The 18,917-nt window shown below is 39.6% G+C and overlaps 1 long non-coding RNA gene across 1 annotated transcript in view; it reads left to right on the plus strand.

The window, feature by feature from the left end:
- The first annotated feature begins 5,580 nt into the window (after nt 1-5,580).
- Nucleotides 5,581-18,917, plus strand: part of LOC142875674 (uncharacterized) — a 33,694-nt gene continuing 20,357 nt past the window's right edge. The window contains exons 1-2 of the long non-coding RNA XR_012922994.1: nt 5,581-5,686; nt 16,471-16,684. This is a non-coding gene — a long non-coding RNA (uncharacterized LOC142875674). The remainder of the gene's footprint in view (nt 5,687-16,470; nt 16,685-18,917) is intronic.

The raw sequence follows: 18,917 nt of genomic DNA on the forward strand, positions 1-18,917 counted from the left end.
TGTTTCTTATTCAATATTGCTTCTTACTCAATATTGAGCATGGTGGTGCATTACTCTGTTCCTTCACCATATTTGGGGACGTGGAGAGGAGCACAGTTACAGGCTCTTTTGGGTTAAGAGGGCTCTGAACTAATGGGAGACAGAGTCAGGCACATCTAGAGACAACCCAGAGATCTTGGATTTTCAGATTGCAGTGGTAACTGTATGGGATTTGAAGTTGTCTTCCTTGGAGAAAAGGAATATGAATATGTTCTGTGTGGAAGAAGGAAAGGGATATTTGGTGAGCAAATACCCAAGTGCTCCCCCACATTTCCTGGTACTTTTACAGGGTGAGAAACGACTAGTTCTCCATTTGACTTAATAATGCTTTTTAAAGCTGTGGTGTGATTCTTCATGTTCCTACCCAGGCATAGTGGAGCGGATGTTCTAGGTAGTTCCTGAGCCCCTTGCCAACCTGCTTTGGACATCTATGAGTGAGAAATGAACTGCTGAGTTAGGCCACTGAGATTCAGAGTAGATTTGATGCCACAGTATGTGCCACCCAGCCTGTCCTGACCAGTACACCCATCCTGCTGTTTCTGTCCTCTCAGGACCCAGTCATCAACAACTCTATCCTTTGAGCAGCCTGAAGAGAAAAGTCAGCTTTGTGAGGATCCAGAGTTGGGAAACACTGCTTCCCCACATTCCCTTTCTGTTCACCCAGCATCCTGTCTGTAGTGGCAAGTGGCAAGAAATGGTAGTACTTCCTCTCCCTTTTTTTTTTCCCTAGGGACCCACCACTTCCTTACTGGGCCTTAAAGGCAGCATTAAACTTGTTTGTGTTGTATTCGTGTCCTGTGAATCTGTGGCTCTGGGTTAAAAGTCCACTCACGGAAGGCTGGAATGTACTATGACATCACTTCCGGAATCTGAAATCAGTCCTGAGGCTGATATTCCTTCTTCAGACCTGGAGAAAGGGATAAGCATCCCTCTGGCTGGCAGAGGGAGAGTGTGGCTGGGCCAGTCGAGAATGGTAAGTGGGTGCCAGGAGGACTCCCCTCCAAGAGCAAGAACCTCCTGTCCCCGGCCCCTCTTTGGTTCAAATGGACAGACCAGCTTGGACAAGTGAACCTCCTATCGCAGTCCTCATGAACTGATTTCCAGGTCCCACGTGAGTGCTGTAGATGGTAATGTAACCCTAGAGATGTTACGGGGATTTCAAAATGGGATTGACACTCTATTTTTCATCACCCTAGTGACTTGGGAACTATCTGTTTTAATTTTATTTAGGGAAAACTGTAATGGGCTACTTGTTAAATTCAGAGTTCTGTAGAAAAACTCAACCCAGAGATTCTTTTCTGTTGTTTTTAGATAAAGCACTATTACTTATCTGGTAAAATAATTACTTTTTTGTTTTTCTTGTTTTTGTTTTTTGTTTTTCCAGAAAGGGTGCAAAATAATCCACTCCAGTTTGAAATGGATAAATTTAACAGCTGAATGATAAGAGACAAGAACTACAAAAATACAATTCATAGTTGCATTTCTTATAGTAAAACCAGGTACAAACAGCACTATTGCTTGGAAACATTGCATTTCTTTGAATACAAGCAAGATTAAACTTATTTTATGAGATGATAATTTTTTTCTGCTTTGATCCTAATAGTTGGTAATGGTATCAAAATAAATTTTACAATATATTCCTACTAAGTAATGGCATTTTATAATTCTAATGTTATAATATCTAATAGTATTTTATTTAGAGCTTTTGCATCACTATACATGAATTGACTTAGTTGTAAATTGCTTTTTATGAATTATCTTTGTAATAAATGTTGCTATTGATTAAATTATAGAGCATTTCAGAAATGGGCCCAAGTTTATAGTACCAAGTAACTTATGTAATGTATCACTCTACTTCCTAATACTATCTCTCTATTATTTCCATGCTTTCTTCTGCTTGTTTGGTCCACCAATTTGTGTTTAATCTTTTATAGTACCTTTATTCAATTTTATCTATTAAAATAATTGGTCTGGTTTCTCTTTTCCTGGCTGGACCTTGACTGAAACAATAAGAGAAACAAGCTAGCACTACAGTGACATCAATTTTTATGTAACAAAAGTGCAGAAGTGTAAAATCTGCCATGCCTAAGGCTGTGGAGAACCAGCCAGACTCATACACGGAAGGGGTGTACAAAATGGTGCAACCCCTACTGAGGGAGGCATTTGGCACTATCTAGAAGATTTATTTATGCATTTACCCTTTGATCCAAAAATTATGCTTCTAGGGATTGCTCCCAAAGATATAGTGCCAAAACTATGAAATAATGTATACATATGACAGCACATATTTATGGAAAAGACTCATTTCTCACTATAATTTATTTGGCTGCAATGTAAACGTATATTTGTTCGATAATGGGCTGGCTTTTTTCACGATGCCCTAATGACTTTTTGCTTGTGCTGTAGTTGGACCACACTTGTCATTTTCAGAGGTCAGCTTGCCTCGCTTCCTACAGGACCCAGAGTCAAGTTCAGTAGGTTTTCCTGAGGAGATTGAGTACCACCACCGATGCAGACCAGCACATTAAATCTGCAGGCTCTACTGGAAGCATTTCCAGCCCAGTTAGAGCAATGGACAGGCAAAGGAAATAGTCCCATGAAGACATGGGCTTTTGACATTTTACATTACATAAAACTGTCACTAGATGGCAGCAAAGGAGGTATAATGGAAACCAGCCTGTACTGTAGTTTCTCCACATTCACCTTGGGAAGGTTGAGCACCCCTTATCCGAAATGCTTGGGACGGAAGTGTTTTTGATTTGGGATTTTTTTCTGATTTTGGAATATTTGGATATACATAATGAGTCTTGGGGATGGGACCCAAGTGTAAGCATGAAATTCATTTGTTTCATATGTACCTTATATGCATAGCCTAAAGGTAACATGAAATTCATTTGTTTCATATATACCTTATATACATAGCCTAAAGGTAACATTTGTAATAATTGTGTGCATGAGACAAAGTTTTGACTACAACCATCACATGAGGTCAGATGTGGAATTTTGGCATCATATCAGCATTCAAAAATTTTAGATTTTGGATTTTCAGGTTAGGGATCTTCAACCTGTATCTTCCTTTGGAAATACCATACTCAAAATCTTAAAAAATTGAGACCACTCTTTACAATCCAATGAAATTCATAAAATGTCTTTGAAGATGCAAGCATAATTTCAAAAGCTGAGCATATTTTAGTCAAATTACAAATGCCATTTCCATTTTTGCTTGTAACTTAGATATTAATGTACAAGGCACAGGAGAACAAGTCCTTTTCTTACCCTGGTATTAACAGAAAAAGGAAATGAATCATCTCAAGTGTTCACTAAGCAAATCATAATTATTTTCTAGGCTCCTTTCTTTTGCTCTCCTCTACAGTGAACTCCTTGAAAGATCTGTCTATATTTGTCTCCCCTGTTTCCTTACCTGGCATTCTCTCCTCAGTCCATTCTCACCAAGCTTTCAGCCACCACTCTGCTCAAAAGCACTGTCTCCAAGGATTCTTCATAAAAATGTGTGCAGAACAGTAGCACAGGCCTTTGAGAGGACAGCTATGATGAAAGGCCAGACCCCCAGGGAACAGAATGTAGAGACGGATGCAGGAGCTTCAGAGTTGCGAGAACAGTTTGCTTTTCATAGTTTTAAGCTGTTTGAACTTATGTGCATGCATTATGTTAACAATTAAAATATATAAGTGTAGAGTAAATTACATTCTCATAACAAAATAGGAGATTGGGAGCTGCCTAGGGAAACAGAGAAGGAGGTCCCAGAGCTGTCCCTAGGTGCCTTCGCCTGGAGGTTGAGAAGTCCTCAGTAGCATTGCCTTTTGTAAACTTGCCATCTCCTCTGCTACTTATTCTTCTCATCCTTTTCCTGGTGCTTTTATGCTGTACCATTTCCAAAAGGCTGAATTGAGTCACAGAGCTTACGCAGATTAATGTCTTTGTGTTTAGCAGTTGAGTGCATCTGAGGTTGAGATGTTGAATCTAAGGGACAGTGTGATGTAAGAGAAAAATCTTTGATCTGGAGTGATTAGTTCTGAGTTCTAGATCCAGTTCTGCTGTGGGATATCCATGTGCCCAACTCATTTTTTCTCTCTGATCCTAAGACTTGTCATCTATCAGAGGTAAGCCCAATTTGGCAATTAAGCTGGTTGTTTTAGTTATGATTCTATGGTTGCAAACTGCTAAGACTAAAGCAAAAGAAAGAGAAATAAAGAAAGATGATTGAAGAAAGAGTTGAACTACCAGGTCTTGGGAAGGATGGAAGCCAGGGTAGTCCCAGGTATCTCAAGATAATGGGTGGGCTATTTAGAGATAATCATTAGAAGTTCTCAGCACTAGTCCCAAAACAATAAATGTTGGCATGGTTACAGAGAGATAGGAACACTCCTACACTGCTGGTGGGACTGCAAACTAGTACAACCTCTGTGGAAAGCAATATGGAGATACCTCAAAGAAATACAAGTAGAACTACTATTTGATCCAGCAATGCCATTACTGGACATCTACCTAAAAGAACAAAAGACAGTCTATAAAAAAGACATCTGCACTCAAATATTTATAGCAGTACAATTCACAATTGCAATGATGTGGAAACAACCCAAGTGCCCATCAATACATGAGTGGATTAATAAAATATAGTGTATGTATACCATGGAGTTCTACTCAGCCACAAAAAACAATGGTGATTTAGCACCTATTGTATTATCCTGGATAGAGCTGGAACCCATTCTACTAAGTGAAGTATCACAAGAATGGAAAAACAAGCACCACATGTACTCATCATCAAATTGGTATTAACTGATCAACACTTAAGTGCACATATAGTAATAACATTCGTTGGGTGTCAGGCAGGTGGGAGTGGGGAGGAGAGGATGCATATTTTCACCCCTAATGGGTGCGGTGTGCACCCTCTAGGGGATGGAAACACTTGAAGCTCTGAGTCGGGTGGGGCAAGGGCAATATATGTAACTAAACATTTGTACCTCCGTAATATGCTGAAATTTTAAAAAATTAATAAAAAAGTTTTCAGCACTAGCTACCACCTACTGGATGACTGTGATGACAGGGCTATGTCCTGTCTTTGATGCATGTGTTTTGCAAGGGGAAAGAGTAATGCCATTTTCAACAATAAAAAAAGAAAGAAGGAAAGAAAAGAAGGAAGGGAGAGAGGAAAAAGAGAAAAGAAAGAAAATAGAAAAGATATGGAACTTACATTCCTAAAAATTATAAATTAGCTCTAGAGGTGATATGGTTTGGATATTTGTCCCCTCCAAATTTCATGTTGAAATTTGGTCTCCAGTGTTGGAGGTGGGGCCAAGTGGGAGGTGTTTGGGTCACAGGGGTGGATCCTTCATGGTTTGGTGCGGTCCCTGTGGTAGATTGAGCTCTCACTCTGTTAATTCACTTGAGATCTGGTTGTTTAAAAGCACATAGCACCCCTCCTCTCTTGTTCCTTCTCTCACCAGGAGACACCTGCTCCCCCTTCACCTTCCACCTTTATTGGAAGCTCCCTGAGGCCCTCGCCAGAAGATGCCGGTGCCATACTTCTTGTATAGTTGGCAGAACCGTGAGAACAAACCTCTATTCTTTACGCAGCCTCAAGTACAATATTTCCTTTATAGCAAGACAAAAGAGACTAACACAAGAGGTAATTTCCAAATTTCCAAATTAATGATCTAACAATATTTTAATGATAGCATTGCTGTGAACACACAACTTTCACATATGACTACCTTGAAAAAGACAAAAATTTGTCTGCATATATGAGAGTGTTTTGTATCCAGTCTTACAAAAAATGCTGTAAAATTTTCATATTTGTTGAGTCAGGTCTTCTAAGAACTTCCAGTAAGTGAATCATATCTACTTAGAAGTAATAAAACAAAAACTATAGGTATACCTCAGAGGTGCTGCAAGTTTGGTCCCAGACCACTGCAATAAAGCCAATATTGCAATAAATTTAGCCTGACAAATTTTTCTGTGTCTCAGTGCATGTAATAGTTATGTAGCTCTGGTTTTGATGGTGCAAAGGCAATATATGTAACCAAAATGTTTGCACCCCCATAATATTCTGAAATTTTAAAAAGTTATGTTCATACTATACTGTAGTCTATAAAGTGTGCAATAGCACTATGTCTAAAAAAGCAAATGTGTATACCTTAATTTAAAACTTTATTATTGCTAAAAATGGCTAAGGATTATCTGAGCCTTCAGTGAATTGTAATCTTTTTTTTTTTTTTGCTGGTAGAGGGTCTTGTCATGATGTTGATGGCTGCTGACTGAGCAGGGTGGTGGTTGCTGAAGGTTAGGGTGGCTGTCGCAATTTCTTACAATAAGACAACAATGAAGTTTGCTGCATCAATCGACTCTTTCATGAAATATTTGTCTGTAGCATGTGATGCTGTTTGATAGCATTTTATCCACAGAACTTCTTTCAAAATTGGAGTCAGTCCTCTCAAACCCTGCTGCTGCTTTATCAACTAAATTTACGTAGTATTCTATTTTTTTCTTTCAAAATTTTTACAGAGGTATAAACATTTAGGTTACATACATTGCATTTGCACCACCCAACTCAGAGCTACAAGCATGCCCATCCCAAACCATGTGCACCACACCCATTAGATGTGAATATTCTAAATCCTTTGTTGTCATTTCAACGATGTTCACAGAATCTTCACCAGGAGTAGATTCCATCTCAAGGACTCGTGTTCTTTGCTCGTCCTTAAGAAGCAACTCCTCAAAACTGCTCAAGTTTTTTCACGAGATTTTAACAATTCAGCCACATCTTCAGGTCCATTTTTTTTTCTTTGACAGTCTTGCTCTGTTGTCCATGCTAGAGTGCAGTGGCATCATCAGAGCTCACAGCAACCTCAAACTCCCTGGCTTGACTAATCCTCCTGCTTCAGCCTCCTGAATAGCTGAGACTATAGGCACGTGCTACGACACCTGGCTAATTTTTCTGTTTTTTGTAGAAATGGGGTCTCGCTCTTGCTCCTGCTGGTCTCGAACTTCTGGCTTCAAGTAATCCTCCTGCCTTGGCCTCCCAAAGTGCTAGGATTACAGGTGTGAGCCACTGTACTTGGCCTTAGGCTCCACTTCTAATTCTAGTTCTCTTGCTATTTCCACCACATCTGCAGTGATTTCCTCCACTGAAGCCTTGAACTCCTCAAAGTCATCCATGAAAGTTGGAATCAACTTCTTCCAAACTCCTGTTATTTTGACCTCCTTCCATGAATCACATTCTTAATGACATCTAGAATGGTGAAGCCATCTAGAAGGTTTTCAATTTATGTTGCCCAGATCCATCAGAGGAATTGCTACCTGTGGCAGCTATAGCTTTGTATTTCTTAAATCATAAGACTTGAAAATCAAAATTACTCCCTGCCCCATGGGCTGCTGAATGCTTGTGTTAGCAGGCATTATGAAAACATTAATCTCCTTATAAATCATCAGAGTTTTTGGGTGACCAGGTCCATTGTCAATGAGTAATAACCCTTTCTTGCTCTACTGCCCAAGCTGAAGTGCAGTGGTTTCATCATAGCTCACTGTAATCTCAAACTCCTGGCCTCAAGAGATCCTTCCACCTCAGACTCCCAAAGTTCTGGGATTAGAGACTTGAACCACTGCATCCAGACAGCAGTAGTACTTTAAAAGGAAACTTTTTTCTAAGAGTACATCTCAATGGCAGGCTTAAAATATTCGGTAAACCATACTGTAAATAGATATGCTGTCATCCAGGCTTTGTTGTTGCATTTATAGAGCACAGGCAGAGTAGGATTAGCATAATTCATAAAGACCCTAGGATTTTCAGACTGGTGGATGAGCATTGGCTCAACTTAAAGTTGCCTGCTGCATTAGCTGCTAACAAGAGAATCAGCCTGTCCTTTGAAGCTTTGAAGCCAGGGATTGACTTCTCCACTCAAGCTATGAAAGTCCTAGATGGCATCTTCTTCCAGTAGAAGCCTATTTCATCTACATTGAAAATCTGTTTAGTGTAGCCAGCGTCATCAATGATCTTACCCAGATCTTCTGTATAACCTGTTGGAGCTTCTACATCAGCCCTTGCTACTTCACCTTGTACTTTTATGCTATGGAAACAGCTTCTTTCCTTAAACCTCTGCCCACTTCAACTTTTCTTCTACAGCATCCTCACTTCTCTCAACTGTCACAGACTAAAGAGAGTTTGGGCCTTGTTCTGGATTAAGTTTTGGTTTAGGGGAATGTTGTGGCTAGTTTGGTCTTCTGTCCAAACCTCTTAAACTTTCACCATGTCAGCAAGAAGGCTGTTTTGCTTTCTTGTCATTCATGCATTCACTAGAGTAGCACTTTAATTTCCTTCAAGAAATTTTCCTTTGCATTAACAACTTGGCTAACTATTTTTTATTTATTTATTTATTAGCATATTATGGGGGTACAAGTGCTAAGGTTACATATATTGCCCATGCCCCTCTCCCCCCTTGAGTAAGAGCTTCAAGCGTGTCCATCCCCCAAACATTGCACATCTCACTTATTATGTTTGTGTATACCCATCCCCTCCTCCACCCTCCCGACACCTGATAAATGTTACTCCTATATGTCCACTTAGGTGTTGATCCATTAATACCAATTTGCTGGTAAGTACATGTGGTGCTTGTTTTTCCATCCTTGAGATACTTAGTAGAATGGGTTCCAGCTGTATCCAGGAATATACAAGAGGTGCTATATCACCATTGTTTCTTAAAGCTGTGTAGTATTACATGGTATACATATACCACATTTTATTAATTCACTCATGAATTGATGGGCACTTGGGTTGTTTCCATAGCTTTGCAGTTGTGAATTGTGCTGCTATAAACATTCGAGAGCAGGTGTCTTTTTCATAAAGTGATTTTGATCATTTGGGTAGATGCCCAGTAGTAGAATTGCTGGAGCAAATGGTAGATCTACTTGTATCGCTTTGAGGTATCTCCATATTGCTTTCCACAGAGGTTGAACTAGTTTGCAGTCCCACCAGCAGTGTAGGAGTGTTCCTCTCTCTTCGCATCCACACCAGCATTTGTTGTTTGGGGACTTTTTGATACAGGCCATTCTCACTGGAGTTAAGTGATATCTCATTATGGTTTTGATTTGCATTTCCCTGAGGATTAGAGATGTTGAACATTTTTTCATATGTTTGTTGGCCATTATTCTGTCTTCTTTTGAGAAGTTTCTGTTCAAGTCCTTTGCCCATTTTTTGATAGGGTTGTTTGATTTTTTCTTGCTGATTTTCCTGAGTTCTAAATAGATTCTAGTTATCAGCCCTTTATCATATGTGTTGCTTGCAAAACTTTTCTCCCATTCTGTGGGTTGTCTGTTTGCTCTCTTGACAGTTTCTTTGGCTGTGCAGAAGCTTTTTAATTTGATCAGGTCCCATTTGTTTATTTTTGTTGCTGTTGTGATTGCTTTTGGGGTCTTCTTCATAAATTCTTTGCCTAGGCCAATGTCTAGAAGAGTGTTTCCAACATTTTTCTCTAGAATTCTAATAGTTTCACACCTAAGGTTCAATTCTGTTACCCAGCATGAGTTGATTTTTGTGAGAGGTGAAAGGTGTGGGTCTTGTTTCAATCTTCTGCATGTGGCTATCCAGTGTTCCCAGAACCATTTATTGAATAAGGATTCTTTTCCCCAGTGCATGTTTTTGTCTCCTTTGTCGAAGATTAGTTGGCTATATAAGGATGGTTTTATATCTGTGTTCTCTGTTCTGTTCCACTGGTCAATGTCCCTGTTCTTGTGCCAGTAAAAAGCTGTTTTAATGACTATAGCCTTGTAGTATAGTTTGAAGTCTGGTAAATTCATACCTCCTATTTTGTTTTTATTTTGACTAACTATTTTGACATAAGAAGCCCAGCTTTTGGCTTATCTCAGCTTTAGACACACCTTCCTCACTAAGTTTAATCATTTCTAGCTTTTGATTTAAAGTGAGAGATGTGAACTCTTCCTTGCACTTGAACACTCAGAGACCATTATGGGGTTATTAATTGGCCTAATTTCAATATTGTTGTGTCTCAGAGAATAGGGAGGCCCAGAAGAGGAAGGGAGATGGGAAATGGTTGGTCAGTGGAGCAGTTATACACATAACATTTAGTGGTTAAGTTCACCATCTTATTAGGCCCAGTTTGTGGTGGCCCCAAACAATTACAATAGTAACATCAATAAGATCATAGATCGTCATACAGATATAATAATAATGAAAAAAATTGAAATATTGTGAGAATTACCAAAATGTGACACAGTTGTATTGGAAAAATGGTGCCAACAGACTTGCTCCATGCAGGGTTGCCACAAAACTTTGATTTGTAAACAATATAGTATCTGCAAAGCATAAGAAAGTGAAGCACAATAAAAGGAAGTATGCCTATATTTAAATTGTTTTTCTTTTTTAACTTCACTCTTAATCTAGAAAAATTCCTCACAGGCAATTTCCCTTTAAAACATCTTAAACTAGCTCAACTATTGGTTTTAAACTTCGTTCTTCATGGAAGAATTATTAAGCCATATTTTCAAACTTTTCAGATTGTATATGTCTACCCTGACCACATTATTTTGTTCTTTCTTCTCTGTTTACTTCAATAGAAAAGACATCTATGTACATTTTTACAGATATACATCTATAAATAAGCTTTCTAATGAACATATAATTAGGAGAAAAATGTCTTTACATTAATATTCTGGTATGTATAGAAATGTACATAAACTTCTTTTAATCCTATTATGTTCATCTTTTAAAAAATATTACAGCTACTGTTTTATTACATAATATCAACTCTTCTAATTATTTTATGAACTCATGACCTTTCACTGGCTTAAGTTGTTCTAATTAAATATAATTATTATTCTGGTTTCTGTCCCTCACTAGTGGGAGGCCGTCCCTTCACATCCCCAAAGCATCCTCATTTCCTGTCATTGTTAAGCCCAGCCCCAGCATGGTTTTTCCTGTGCCAGGTACTCAGTCGTCTGCCAACGAGTCCTGTTTCCTTTTTCTAGAAAATAATAGTGGGAATACAACTCTGGCTACTGTGGGTGGGCATGAGAGTCACAAACCTGGAAAATGGATGCCTTTTGAGGTTGTGTGTTCACACTACCGTGTTTCCCGAAAGTAAGACAGGGTCTTGTATTTATTTTTCCTCAAGAAGACACCCTAGGGCTTATTTTCAGGGGATATATATATATTTTAAGTATGGTACAACAATCTACATTTATTCAAATATAGTTAAGTCATCTTCTTCTGGAACATCATCATAGTAAAATGGCAGCCACAGCTTTCCTTCTTCCCCCTGGGGACACACAATACCTAAAGCGGAGCGTCCTGCTCCTCACTTCACTGAGGAGACTGCCCTCAAAGCCTCAGCTTGCAGCACACACAGGATGGCCGGGACCTGACAGGGGGAGTGACCTTGTTGGGGGGGCTGCCCACACATTTCCGGGCACCTCTGGGATAGTAGCTGTCACCATGGGGCAGATGAGAAGGGCTGCTTGTCTTCTTTACTGCTCTGCGACGAAATGCATGGGTTGTGCAGATATGCTGTGTAGCCATTCCCATCACTCGGTCTTATTTTCGGGGTAGGGCTTCTATTGCACAAATGCTTAGAAATCCTGCTAGGGCTTATTTTATGGGTAGGTCTTATTTCCCAGGAAACACGGTAGTTAGTCTTTTCCTTTTTAGTTTAAAAAGTTATATAGCCATGTCTCACTCAACATGTATTATGAGGTTTTATCTGCCTCCACAACTTTCTGCCATGCAGACTCCAAGCTGTCGCTCAGCTCTATCACGACTCTGGAAGGGCAGTTGGGGCTCCACTTTGTGTCTTTTAATCAGCCAACATCGCTAGGCCCTGTGCCAGCACCGCCAGTATGGGGCTCACTGGGCCACAGTCCCTGATAAAGGACCTCTCCCATAGTAGAGAGTCAGCCATGAAACAGTCTTGCCTAAGATGGGGATACGTACAGACTAGAGACCTGCACTGGCCCAGCAGGGCCCTGAGGCTAGAGAGGACCACTTCTGGGTGGGTGGGCCAGGGAAGGGGTCGGCAGTACAGTAGGAGAGGAGGGAGGAGGAGGAGGAGGCATGTCAGTGTGGGAACACACGTGCAAAGGCACAGACAGGGAGCACGGCTGTTCAGGGCCTGTGTGTAGCCCAGTGTGGCTATTGCTCAGAGTGTGTGCTGGGGAGGGGAGGGGAGGATGTGGAGCAGGGAGGGCACAGATCATGGAGGGACTTGAGTAACCAACTAAGGAGTGTGGCCGTTGCTCCTGAAGGTAGTGTGGTATTGTTGGAGGGCTTCACGTGGAGGTACTGTAGGATCAGATTTGCATTTTCAATGGATTTTTTGGCAGCCCTGTAGAAGAATGTCTCAAAGATATAGCCTATTTCATGTTTCACAGATTCTTTTCAATTTCCTCTCCGTATCCACTCTCTGATGCTGAGGTTATGTTATTCCAAATGACACCACTTCACAATCATAAATTCTTTTATTCCCTTCCTGAGACTGAAGGGAAATTGACTGGCTTATGCCTTTCCTTTCTGGAACTGGCCTCTTAAACCTCCAAAGCCCCATAGCCAAGGCAAAGCGTAGGTAGTGGATTAGGACTTGCTTATCTTCTATCAACATTTATTATTTTGATAATTAATGAATGACTCATGTGGTTCCAGAAAAAAATTATGGTAGTTTTTAAAAATGTGCAACAGCAACAACCTCAGTCAGAATGGTCATGCTATATAGCAGCTGAGATGGTTAATTTCATTTGTCAACTTGACTGGATTAAGGATATGCAGGTAGTTGGTAAAACATTATTCTTGGGTGTGTATATGAGGGTTTCTAGAAGAGGTTAGTATTGGAATCTGTAGACAGATTAAAGAAGATCTGCCCTGTCCAACATGGGTGGGCATTGTCCAATCCCTTGAGGGCTGGGATTGAACAACAAGGCAGAGGAATGGTAAATTCACTCTCTCTTCTGCAGCTGGGACATCCATCTTCTCTTGCCCTTAGACATTGGTGCTCTCAGTTCTCAGGCCTTTGGACTCTGAGACTTATGCCAGTGGCCTCCCAGTTCTCAGGTCTTGAACCTTGGACTGAGAGTTACAACATGGGCTTCCCTGGCTCTCAGGCCTTTGAACTCAGATTGAATTATACCACCTGCTTTCCTGGCTCTTGAGCTTGCAGATAGCAGACTGTGGGACTTCTTGGCCTTCACAATCATGTGAGCTAATTCCCATAGTAAATCCTTTTTTATATATCTATTTAATATATAGATTTCAATGGTTTGAGAGCCCTGACTAATACAGCAGTCTCTAATAGAGCTGCTTTCAATGGCCTGCTGAAATCTTCATGAACACACAGGTGAGAACACATACCTAGGATCTCACTCAAACCTCAAAATGATAGACAACCTTTTAGCAAATAAACGCGGATTAAAGAATACAGCCCAGGCTTTGTTATATAGGAGCCTCAGGCTTTAACTAATTGAATAAAAACCACATAAAAAGAGACGAAAGACACTTGTTATGTTCTGTATTAGTTTCCTAGGGCTGCTATAGCAAAGTAACACAAACTGGGTGGCTTTCAATAACAGAGATTTGCTATCTCACAGTTTTGGAAGTTAGGAGTCTGAAACGAAGATATAGATGGAGCCATGCTCTTCCTGAGAGCAGTAGGGGAGAGTCTGGTCCATGCCTCTCTCTTAGGCTTTGATACTGCTAGCAATCTTTAACACTCATTCACTTATGACACATCACTCCAAAGTCTGCCTCCGTCCTCACACGGCCTTCTCCCTGTGTATCTCAGTGTCTGTGTCTGCTCTCCTTAGAGGGACACCAATCATGATGGAGTAAGGGCCCGCCTTACTCCACTATGACCTCCTTTTAACTAATGACATTTGCAGTGACCTTATTTCTAAGGTCATATTCTGAAATTCAGAAAGGACATGAATTTTGGGGCGATACTATCTAACCTGTACAGGTTCTATCTCTTGGCGTATACCTGTAACTCTAGATCAGTGAAGAAACCAGGTACATAGGATAAGTGGCTTAACACCAGAAGTCTGGGTGGGTTCCACTGGGTTTTCTGCTTAGAGTCTCACAAGATCTAGGTGTCATCCAGGCTAGGCTCTTATCTGGAGACTCTGCATAAGAATTTGCTTTTAAGTTGTTTAGCATTGCTGGCAAATACTGCAGAATACTGGAAAGGGAATACTATTCTGTAATTTTAAAAGGAAACATACTTGGCTGAGGACACTCCCAAAAGCAGAGCCTAAGCAAGAATGTGTATATAGATAATTTATTTGGGAGGAGATCTTAGAGTGGAAGGGAGGCCCCTGGGAAGATGATAGAGGGAAGAAAGGCAAAGAGCAACTGGAACTTAATCTTATCAGGACAGTCCAAGGACCCTATGGAGTGTCTCTCCCAGTTGTCTATCCAGGGACTGAGAAGGAGATGTCTTAATCCACTGGCTCTGATAGTGCCCTGCTGCCCAGGGCAATAAGTCCCCACAGACACTTCTAGACTGTGATGGTTCTTATGTGCTTGACAGTTGGCTGCAGTCTATGATGACAGGGACACTCCAAAACAGAAAGTGAAGGACGTTCAGGGCATGTTTGGGGCAAGATGTTCTCAGTGTGAGGTGAGTCAAAGCACACACTGGGTTATTTGCCTCCATCACAGCTGTAATCAGAAGGGTGGCTGAGAGGATGGGAGTTAAGCACCAGATCTCATTCAATACTTCTAAAATTATCTAATCTACTGACATTCAGGGGAATGCTTTTCACCCCACAAATATGAGAGAAGCCCAAGTTCAGAAAGCAAAAACAAAATAAGAAAATAAAATAGGAGGATTAGGAAATATTTCAAGAAATCTAAGATTGAAATCCAGGCAATTGAGATCCACACTAAAGGCAGACGAGACCAATACAGATATTTTAGACAACCGAGTGATGTATAAGAAAGCTCAAGAAACACATCCAGAGAATAGAGAAAAAGAGCAAAGAAATGCAAATGGGAATGAATATGGTGGACAGAGTTCCAACTCGTGAGTCTCTGGTTACTGTTATATGATGGGGACTGCACTTGGCATATTGGAATCCAGAGGAAGGAGCATCCCAAACGATGGTGACCAGGAGTTTTCTGAATTCAGAGACCTTATTAGTTATCTTGTTTGCACAACAAATCACCACAAACTTAGCCGCTTAGAACAACACATATTTACTACCTCACTGTTTCTATGGGTAAGAGTTCAGACACAGCTTGTCAGGGCACCTGCATCACGCTCTCCCTGCAGATCGAGATGTGGCAGCACTGTGGAAAACAGTGTGGAGGTTTCTCAAAAAAAAAGAAAGAAAGAAAAAAACCACACTAAAACTGCCATATGATCCAGAGGAAAGGAAATCAGTATATCAAAGGGATACCTGCATTCCTATGTTTACTGCAGCACTACTCATAATTGCAAAGTTATGGAATCAAACTTACTGTCCATCAGCAGATGAATGGATGGAGAAAATGTGGTGTATATATATACAATGGAATACCACTCTGCCATTAAAAATGAAATCCTGTCATTTGTGACAATGAATGGATAGAAGCAAAATAAGTCAGGCACAGAGAGATAAATACCATGTTCTCACTCAGATGTGGGAGCTAAAAAAATACTTTAGCTCATAGAAGTAGAGAGTAGAATTGTTGGTTGTAGAGGCTGGGAAGGGTGGAGGTGGGAGGAGGAGAGAATTAAGAGATAGAAAATTGCAGCTAGATAGAAGGAATGAGTTCTGATGTTCTGCAGCACCAGGGTGAATGTGGCTAACTATAATTCATTGTATACTTTTAGAAAGCTAGAAGAGAGTATTTTGAGTAGTCCCAACACAAAGAAATGATAAATGTTTGAGGAAATGGATATGCTAATTGCCCTGATATCATTATATACATATTAGAATATTACTCTGTATCCCATAAATATGTACAATTATATGTCAACTAAAAATAAAAGGAAAAAAAGTGGGAAGGTGGAGATGTTGGCTGAGACTGCAATTTCATCTTAATTCTTGACTGGGAAAGGATCCACTTCTAAAATTATGTGGTTATCAGCAGATTTATGTTTATTGTGCAATGTAGGACCAGGGCAGAGGGGGCTTAATTTCTGATGGCCATCAGCTCCCTTCAGTTCCTTGGTATGGAATCTCTTTTATTTTAATTTTAAATTACTATGAGTACATAAAAGTTTTATATCTTTATAGGGTACATGTGATGTTTTGTTACAGGCGTACAATGTGAATTAATTCAATCAGGGAAATTGGGGTATCTATCACCTCAGGCATTTAACATTTATTTGTGTTTGAAACATTCTGATTCCACTCTTGGTTATTTTAATATATACCCTAACTTATTGTGTTTTTTAAATTTACTTTCTTCTTTAAATTATTTTTTCATTTCAGCATGTTACAGGAGTACAAATATTTAGGGAACATATATTGCCTTTGTCCTGCCCGAGTCAGAGCTTCAAGCGTGTGCATCCCCCAGACAGTGCACACCGCGCGCATTAGGCATGAAAATACCCATCTGTCCTCCCTCCTCCCACCTGCCTGACAACCAATCAACGTTGCTACTATATCTGCACATAAGTGTTGATCAGTTAATACCAATTTGCTGGTGAGTACATGTGGTGCTTGTTTTTCCATTCTTGGGATATTTCATTTAATACAATGGGCTCCAGCTCTATCCAGGATAATACCAGAGGTGCTAGATCACCATTGTTTTTTTGTGGCTGAGTGTAACTCCATGGTATACATACACCACATTTTATTAACCACTCATGTATTAATGGGCACTTGGGTTGTTTACATCTTTGCAATTGTGAAGTGCACTGCTATAAACATTCAAAAGCAGATGTCTTTTTAAAAAATGTCTTTTTTTCTTTATATAGATGCCCAGTAGTGGGATTGCTGGATCAAATGGTAGTTCTACTTGTAGCTCTTTGAGGCATCTCCATATTACTTTCCACAGAGGTTGAACTAGTTTGCAGTCCCACCAGCAGTGTAGGAGTGTTCCTCTCTCTCTGCATCCACACTGACATTTATTGTTTCAGGACTTTTTTTTTGATAAAAGCCATTCTCACTGGAGTAAAGTTATATTTCATTGTGGTTTTGATTTGCATTTCCCTGATGATGTTGAGCATTTTTCATGTTTCTTGGTCATTAGTCTGTCTTCTTTTGAAAAATTTCTGTTCATGTCTTTTGCCCACTTTTTAATGGGATTGTTTGATTTTTTTCTTGCTAATTTTCCTTACCTCTATATAGATTCCAGTTATCAGCCCTTTATTGAATATGTAGTCTGTGAACATTTTCTCTGATTCTGTAGGCTGTCTGTTTGCCCCCATGATAGTTTCCTTGGCTGTGCAGATGCTTTTTAATTTGATCAGGTCACATTTACTTATTTTTGTTGTTGCTGTAATTGCCTTTGGGGTCTTCTTTATAAATTATTTGCCTAGGCCAATGTCTGTAAGAGTTTTTCCAACATTTTCTTCTAGAATTGTTATAATTTAACACCTTAGGTTTAAGTCTGTTATCCATCATGAGTTGATTTTTATGAGAGGTGAAAGGTGTGGTTCCTGTTTCAGTTTTCTATATGTGGCTATCAAATTTTCCCAGCATCATTAATTGAATAAGGACTCTTTTTCCCAGTTTATGTCTGCTTTGCCAAAGATGAGATGGCTATATGAGGATGGTTTTATATCTGGATTCTCAGACCTGTTCCATGAGTCTATGGCTCTATTCATGTGCCAGTACCATGTTGTTTTAGTTGCTATAGCCTTATACTATAGCTTGAAGTCTGGGAAATTCATGCTTATCAATTTTTTATCTTTGCTTAAGATTGCTTTTGCTATACAGGGTCTTCTCTGGTTCCATATTAAGCATAGAATTATTTTTTCTAGATCTGCAAAAAATGATGTTGATATTTTAATGGGATGGCATTGAACCTGTAGATCACTTTGTGTAGTATAGACATTTTAACATTGTTGATTATTCTGACCCATGAGCATGGTATAGTTTTCCACCTGTTTATTTCCTCTGCTATTTCTTTCCTCAGTGTTTCATAGTTCTCCCTGTGGAGGTCTTTCACTTCTTTGGTTAAATATAATTCTAGGTATTTTATCTTCTTTGTTGCTACTGTGAAGGGTACTGAGTCTTAGATTTGGTTCTAAATTTGACTGTTGTTGGCATATATGAATGATACTGATTTCTGTACATTGATTTTGTAACCCGAGACTTTGCTGAAATTGTTTATCAATTCCAGTAGTCTCGTGGCAGAATATTTGGAGTTTTCTAGATATAAGATCGTATCATCAGCAAAGAACAATACTTTGACCTCTTCTGCTGCCATTTGATTTCTCTTGATTTCCTTCTCTTGTCTGATTGCTCCAGCTAGGACATCCAGAATGATGTTGAATAGAAGTGGTGATAGAGGACAACTTTTTCTGGTTCCAGTTCTAAACAGGAATGTTTTCAATTTTTTCCCATTTAGTATGATGTTGGCTATGGATTTGTCTTATATTGCTTTTATCATTTTTAGGTAAGTGCCATCTATGCCTATTTTGTTAAGCGTCCTCATCATAAAATGGTGCTGGATTTTGTCAAATGCTTTCTCTGCATGTATTGAGAGGATCATATGGCCTTGGTTTTTACTTCTTTTTATGCAGTGAATTACATTTATAGATTTGCATATGTTGAACCAACCCTACATCTCTGAGATGAAACCCACGTGGTCATGATTCTTTTGATAAGCACCTGAATTTAATTTGCCAAGATTTTTTTGAGAATTTTTGCATCTATTCATAAGGTATATTGGTCTGTAGTTTTCGGTTTTTTGGTTTTTTTTTGCATCC

This window comes from Microcebus murinus, chromosome 14 (genome assembly GCF_040939455.1).
Source record: "Microcebus murinus isolate Inina chromosome 14, M.murinus_Inina_mat1.0, whole genome shotgun sequence".
Taxonomy (NCBI): domain Eukaryota; kingdom Metazoa; phylum Chordata; class Mammalia; order Primates; family Cheirogaleidae; genus Microcebus; species Microcebus murinus.